Source organism: Oryzias melastigma, linkage group LG4 (assembly GCF_002922805.2).
Source record: "Oryzias melastigma strain HK-1 linkage group LG4, ASM292280v2, whole genome shotgun sequence".
NCBI classification, from domain to species: Eukaryota; Metazoa; Chordata; class Actinopteri; order Beloniformes; family Adrianichthyidae; genus Oryzias; species Oryzias melastigma.
In genome coordinates, this window is record NC_050515.1 from 25650883 (window position 1) to 25659159 (window position 8277).

General features: G+C 38.9%; 1 pseudogene; it reads left to right on the top strand.

Annotated features, from left to right (window-relative positions):
• The first annotated feature begins 217 nt into the window (after positions 1-217).
• On the top strand, positions 218-6899 carry LOC112150739 (annotated as a pseudogene).
• Positions 6900-8277: the final 1378 nt, after the last annotated feature.

Below are 8277 nucleotides of genomic sequence, written 5' to 3' on the forward strand. Positions count from 1 at the left end.
ACGCCGCCTGTAGTGGCCCCCGGCTGATTTGAGTTTGAGACCCCTGCTTTAACGTTTAGTTTCTCTCTTGGACGAACAGGAAGGATTTGGTTTGTTTTCTGGCTTCACTCCAATAAATCAAAGGTTAAACACTGCAATAAAGTGGAGGTTAAACGCACAGCTGCTCTTGCACTTGCTATTTTAATGTAACAGGAACAGCTTAGACCAATACAAACATGGGTGTTGCCTCATGCAAGAGAACTCAAGTCTACAGTCAATCCCTTTGCTCTAGTGAGTGACTCAGCAACCGAAGACTACAATAAACCAGGCAGATAAAGTTGCTCTTTATTGAGAGTTTGGAGAGGATCTGCTCAGTCTTGGCCAAAAATGGAGGCAATAACTGCTGTTCTGGGCTTGGAATGGATCGACAGCAGGAGCATTTTGATATTTCTGTTTGTCTTTCTGTTGCTGAGTGATTATTTAGTCAACAGACGACCAAAAAACTTTCCTCCTGGCCCCCATTCTCTTCCTTTCATTGGAGATCTTCATCGCATCAACCCTTCCAGGCTTCACCTGCAGCTCACAGAGGTAAGAAGAAAATCTACTACAAATGTTTTCACAGTGCATAAAAGGTCAGACACATACTGTTACTGTGTTGGACTGTGTACAGTATTGGTTTCCTCACATCCCTTTGTCTTTATTGCTTTAGTAACAACATGATATTGGTAGCGACAGTCATAGTTCTTAAATATCTTTTTTATGGCACCATGATAAACTAAGTTACACTTCTTAACCAAACCTCTTGCCTACATTCTTATTTCAAATCATTCTGCTGTTTTTTCAACTAGAGGCTTAAAAAACCGTTAAGAGTTATGAGAGCAACAACTTTCGACTGTTTTCCTCTTCACTATCAACTTTTGAAAGCTCACAATTGGCATTAATGAAATTTCCAAAAACCATTTCATATGATCTATTGGCCAATTGCACATTATTAAACTAAAATGAAGAGATAGGCTTTCATGATCCAAACTGGAATATTTAAAATGACTCGCTATTGTTACAATCTGTTAATTTGATGTTTCACTATTTTGTCTATAGCGACTTGCAACAATCCAGTGCTGCACTCCACGTATAAAATGTAGTCCATTGCTAAGTTATTTCCACAACTTCTATGAATCAAAGATTAGAGCCGAAAAACAAAAATGCAAATATATATATATATATATATTAGAGCTGTCAGGCGATAAATTTTTTTTAATCACGATTAATCGCATTTCCAGAGTTAACTCGCGATTAATCGCAAATTTACATGTGGCCTTTTTTTAAGGAAAAAAAATGTGTGGTTCGTGGAATTTAGCAGTTCTACATTAATTATGAAAACAAGAATGACAAAATTAATAGTTTTCATCAGAAATACTTCATTTTGTAACATTGTATTGAGATAAACTTTCTTAACAATGAAAGGCTGTAACATAAAGGCCTAACAAAAGCCCAAGTGCAAGTGAAGGGCATTTTAAATTCAAAACTTCAATCAACGTTCAGTAAATAAAGTTAAAAACATCAAAAATTAAATTTCCATAACACTTTCATGTTCATTTTTTGTCAGGACCAAATCTTTTCCTCCTCTGCTGAACTACAGTAATAAATGAAATAGAGATTTATCATTTTCAATGAACTTTTGTTTTTTAAAACATTAAAGACTGAGAAAAGCGGGATACACTGTGGATAGTTTGACAGTCTGTTACTGCCGCCGCGTTCTCTGGCTGCAGCTCGATGCAGCGACGTGTCCAGCGGAGCTCACGCCATGAATATGCCGGCAGACAGGCCGCTATGCTGGGGTTGGATCACGCTCAAACCTCCAGAACATTTAAAACGTCCCCCGGTGCGCTTGCTGTTCGGAACGTTGGGGATCCGCAGCTCTCGGGACGCGGCGCAGGACGCGAGCCGGTACCACCAGACGTGGTACTGGACGTGAACCGGAGCCGGGTTAGGGTGGAAACTAATAGGTTCTCTTTGTTTAGTTTGCAGAAAAATATGGAAATGTTTTCAGCCTTCATCTCTTTGGTGAAAGAGCAGTGATCCTGAACGGACACAAGCAGGTGAAAGAGGCCTTAATCCAAAAAGGAGACGACTTTGTGGATCGTCCCAGCATCCCACTGTTTGAGCAGTTTTATTCAAACAAAGGTTTGCACGAAAGATTGTATGAATTATTTTTGAATCCTTCTAGCAATCACATGTCTAACTATTGTTTCCCTTCTCAGGCATTGTGGTGTCAAATGGTTATCCATGGAAGCAACAGAGGAGATTTGCTCTTCATACACTAAGAAACTTTGGTTTAGGCAAAAAGACAATGGAGAAATATATCCAGGAGGAGTGCCACTATCTCTCAGAAGCTTTTGCAGAGCTCAAGGGTATCAAAAAAGACAAAATATTACTAACAGAAAACACTGTCACATAAATAAAATAATAAGTGTTTTTTGTAATCTATTTATTTATTTACTTTATATATTCTTCATTTTTGCAGGTAAGCCATTTAATGCCCAGACACTGATAAACAACGCAGTGTCCAATATCATTTGTTGTCTGGTTTTTGGGGAACGATATGAGTATTCTGACAAGGAGTACCAGCAGATTCTGAAGGACATTAATGACATCGTGATCCTGCAGGGAGGTTTTTCAGCTCAGGTAAGCGTCTTTATCAACAGGGTCTTATTGCAACCAAAAACTGCACAATAAAAATTATTTCAGGTATTTAAACATTGAACTCAAAGCCTTACTAAAGTTGAAGGACACATTTATTACTACCTAAAACAATTTCATGCCTCCAACACCCATTTCTTTAAAACATTTTTACGAAAGAACTGTATTTTTTCCCATTTTTCTTTTTTTTTTTAACTATTTAAAAAAAATTCAAAATATTTTTCTTAAAACTGGCTTCTTGCAAGTTTCTCTTTAGCCGCTCAACATTGACCAATTAAAAAAAAAAATCAACAAACTTAAAGAAAAAAAAAACATCTATGCTGCCAAACCATATCATGTGATCATTATCATTGCTGTGTTTTACCCCCATTTATCGAGACAGATTAAATCAAAATCTCCTTTTTCAAGACAATGTCCCAGCCTTCTCGTTTTTGTTTTAGTGTTTCCAGACAATATCTTCACATATTTACTAAAAGAGGTTACTAAACTTTTACCAAATGTTATCTGAAGCATAAACATACAGTAGCCTAACTCTCTTTTTCACATGCAGCTCTTCAACTCGTTTCCTTGGCTGATGAAGAAGCTTCCTGGACCTCATCAGAAAATACTATCTCTGCTGTCAAAGTTAATTGACTTTGCAAAAGCTAAGATTGCAGAGCACAAAGAAAACCTTGATCCCTCCTGTCCTAAAGACTACATCGACTCATTTCTCATTGAGATGGAACAGGTGAGTGCTGAACCCAAATTTATAAACATGTGAGGCAAACAAGTACTTGAACACCCTGTGATTTTGCAAGTTCCCCCACTTAGAAATCATAGAAGTCTGAAATTTTCAACTCAGGTGCATGTGAGAGACATAATCTAAAAAGAATCTTGAAATCACATCGCATAATTTCATAAATAATTTGTTTGTATACTACTGCTACAAATAAGTCTTTCAAAACCTGGCTAAATCAATGTTAATATTTGGTGCAGTAGCATTTGTTTTCATTTACACAGGTGAAATCTTTCCTGTAGTTTTTTCCAGGTTTGTATTCACTTCAGGAGGGATTTCGGCCTACTCCTACACGCAGATCTTCTCAAGATCGGTCAGGTTTCTGCGCTGTGGCTAAGATACACAGGTTTCAGCTCCCTTCAAAGATTTTCTATTGGGTTTAGGTCTGGAAACTGACTAGGCAACTCCAGAACCTCGATTCTTTTGGAGTCACGCCATGATAATCCATGTGTGTGCTTTGATTGTCATGTTGGAAGACCCAGCAGCCACGACCCATCTTAAATGCTCTAACTGAGGGAAGGAGGTTGTTTTCTCAAAATCAATACATGGCTCCGGTCAGGTTCTCCATACTACAGTGCAGTCTTCCTGTCACATACAGAAAACACTCCCGTGCTTCACAAAAGCAATGGGGTTATTGGCATGGTACTCATTATTCTTCTTCCTCCAAACACCGCATTTCTTTCTCCCATGACTCCTCTGGATCACCCAAATGGCCAAGCTTAAGACAAGCTGGTTTAAGCAGGGAAACCTTCTGTCGTGCATGATTTCAAACCATAGCATCTCAGTGTATTACCAACAGTAACCTTGGAAATGGTGGTCTCTGCCCTTTTCAGGTCATTGACCAGCTCTTTCTGTGTAGTTCTGGGATGAGTATTCACCTTTCTTAGGAGCACTGAGGCCCCACAAGGTGAGATTTTGCATGGAGCCCCAGTCTGAGGGAGATTGACGGTCATGTTTAACTTCTTCTATTTTCTATTAATTGCTTCAGCAGTGGATCTTTTTTCAACAAGCTGCTTGGCAATTGCCCCGTAGCCATTTCCAGTCTTGTGGACGTCTACAATTTAGTCTGCGGTATCTTTGGACAACTCTTTGTTCTTGGCCATGTTAGTAGTTGGAACCTTATTGATTGTATGGAGTGGACAGATATCTTTATGCAGCTAACGACCTCAAACAGGTGCTTGTAATGAGGGGAGTGGAGGTGGACTTTTAAAAAAGTGGACTAACAGATCTTTGAGTGGGAGAACTTGCAAAAACACAGGGTGTTCAAGTACTTATTTGCATCACTGCAAGTTGGTGGTGTTGAGGCTTCATCATTTCTCTCTTCTGTTCCAGAATAAAGACCAAGATTCTAGCTTTGATATAAGCAACCTGTGCATGTCCACCCTGGACCTTTTTATTGCTGGAACTGAAACAACCACCACCACTTTACACTGGGGGCTGCTCTACATGATCTACTATCCTGACATTCAGGGTTTGTGTCTCTTAAGGAAATCAGAAGCTGTCTATTAATTGTTTGCTGTTTCTTTTAGGACATTTTTGTATTCTTTCATTATCTCGGTAGGACAAAGGCTGATGATTTGTCTGATTTTGATCTGCAGAGAAGGTCCAGGCTGAGATCGATGCTGTGATTGGTTCATCCAGACAACCGTCTATGGCTGATAAAGAAAACATGCCCTACACTGAAGCAGTCACCAGAGAATGGGAAACATCCTCCCTCTCGGTGTCCTCCGTATGGCAAGCAAGGACACCACTCTTGACAAATACACAATCCCTAAGGTAAAAAAACGTAACGCTATGTAAAATAGAACAATGTAGAAATCTTAAGTTCCACTCCGATAATCTTTTGATCTGTTTTAAATGTTCCCAAGTGATCTTTTAATTACGATTAATTAAGTACGATTGTCGTTTTCAGCTCAAATCAAAGACGTGCCGTTTTCTTGGACATTTTCTGCAGAGCTACAGTAGTTAATCAGAAATTCCCCTCAGAGTTGCAAGCAGAACTTCTCCTATAGAATGGGACTGCAACCTGGTCCCATCATCCCTCTGTATTCATGCGTTTCATTGGCTTACAGTCCCTCACAACCCCAACCTAACATTAGACATTTGATTTTTTTTTTGTTTTTGTTTTCCTTATTCCAGGGTACAATGATAATCCCTACTCTGAACTCTGTCCTCCATGATGAGACCATGTGGGAGACTCCACACTCTTTCAACCCTAAACACTTCCTGGACAAGGATGGGAAGTTTAGAAAGAGAGAGGCCTTCAGTCCTTTTGGTGGAGGTTAGTTTATATTTTTTTACTGTCACTGTTGAGAGGATCAGTTAAAAGCAGGATAAAGCCTTAATCACAACTGCCCCTATGAGTGGATACAGGGTACATGCAGGTGAAAAATGGGCAAATCTATGCAGGGCATGTAGATGGCCCATAAAAAATGATGAAGTTCAAATGATAAGTGCATGCGTCACCGACTGTCCCAAACTTGCAGCTTTTCTGTTAGAATTGGATTAATTAGACTATCAGAGCATAATATAAATTAGTTTATTACAAGCACTTGCGTACCACTTGCACAAACCATGTCTGCAGCATTGTGTGCAGTCAGTAAGAAGCCAGTGCACGACACCTTAACAACTGGAGTGCTGTGTGAAGGGCACCGTGTCATAGGATCTGTTCAGATGGTTAAGATTCACCATACACATAAACTTTGCTTTTAAGTTATGGACTATGGGGATGCAGTTTAAACACCTCAGACAGGAACACTCCAAAACTAACAGTTTAGTCAAAATTGTGTGTGCAAGGATGGTATTTGAACCCCAGAATGCACAAAATTCAGATAGTAAGAGGACATTATAAAGGTAGCTTCACAGATGTAAAGCATGAAGTTTATTGCAAGTGCAGGTAAGACAGGACTGTGATCCTGACACATAAACCTTCCTGCAAAATAAACAATTGAACATCAAAAACAGAAGATGTTTTTGATCAACTGATTTTAAAACTATCGTCCTTGTGCTTCACCACAGATTCTTTAGGCAAAATAATTCATAAAAACTTTCAAACAACATTCAAAGAATGGCTTGATTGCTGTTGTTACAATGATTGTTTAAATTACTCTATTACTCTATTTCCAGGTAAACGTGTGTGTCTCGGGGAACAGCTGGCCAGGATGGAGTTGTTTCTGTTTTTCACCTCCCTCCTTCAGAGGTTTTCGTTTTCGGCGCCTGCAGGACAGCAACCCAGTCTGGAGAGCAGTATGGGAGGCACTCGCTCTCCCAAACCTTACCGCCTCTGTGCTGTCTCACGATAAACCTTCTAGCATCCCTAACTGATACATCCACTCATTGTTTGTGATTGTTTTAGGCTTTTGGTTGAATATGTTTTTGGTACAATCTTTGGTTATTAAAGTAAAAGAATAAACCAGAAATTCTTTAATAAAAAATTTTCTGACTGCATTGTTGCAAAGTTCGTAAATTGACACTCAACATTGCCTTTGAATTACACACAATTCAATTCAATTTTTTTTATTTATATAGCCCAAAATCACAAAGAGATTTGCCTCATTGGGCTTCAAAATATAAACAATTGTTAAAAACTAAACAGACTACATAAACTGGTTATCCCTGCCCTTAGACCCTCCCTCGCGGTAAGGAAAAACTCCTAAAAAACCTGAGTCAGGAAAAAAGAAGAAACCTTGGGGATTCCCACATGAAGGAGAGTTCCTATCCCAGGACGGACAGGCGATACCAGAACTATTAAAGAAAGATTAGCTTCTACAACTACGTATCTAAAAGTTCATTCAGATAAAGCTGAGGGACAAGTGATGATGATGAAGTCCATAGTCAAGATGAAGCAGAAGTGCAGTCCACGACCAGGAGGAAAGATGACCCAGCAGGAATCACTCTCACTCAGAGATGCAGGATGGTGTCGGGGCGTGGTCCACGGCCAAGAGTGGGAGCGTGGGCTCATACTCGCATTGCACCTTTGAGGAGCCCAATTGGTTTTTGGTTAGTTGTGGAGTCCACCATTTGCAGAGGAACAACAGCAGTGACTTTTTTTTTTGTCCAGTTAAGCAGTAGACCAGAAACTTTACAAAGGGGAACCTATTTACTTAATCATGGCAAAACAAAAAATACATTGACAAGATAGAGATTTAGACAAGTCTGAAATCTAATAATGGATAAATGAAAAGCAAAAACACTTGACTTTTTTTGAAAAAATATTTATGCCAATACACTGTTAAAAAAAGTCAGTTTTGAGATGAAACTTTCCCTAAATTGCAAACTGTTCAGTTTTAAAAACAAAACTTTCAAAGTTGCAAATGAGAATATTAAATGTTTGCTTTTAAAACCATTTTCTTTGCTTTCATAACACATTTTTTCGTTTGCAACACAAGCATTTTTGAATGCCTGATCACTCATCTCTAGTCTCCATATTTTTGTGTTTTTCATATTTGCGTTAACAACTTTCAGTTTAGTGTAACATATGTGCCAACCACAGCCAATCACAGACAAGAGGGTTCACGGCTCTTTAACAGATGGTCTAAATTGTTTGTCCTGAAATTTTGTTGGATTAGGATGGATCAAACCAATTTGGACCTAATTTGATTGGATATTGTGCCAACAGCGCATATAGATGCCATCATACACAAAGACAGAGAGGGTGGGGTCTATGTACACATTATTTTTAATCTTTGGGTGTTGGGGAAAATGGCAAGTAAATTTGAGTCAGAGGGCTGAATTAATATTCAATTCAAGAGTTACTGCTGTTAAAGTCAGAATCAAGTCACATGGTACAAGACCAAGTCATGTCCATAGTCATCAAACTCATG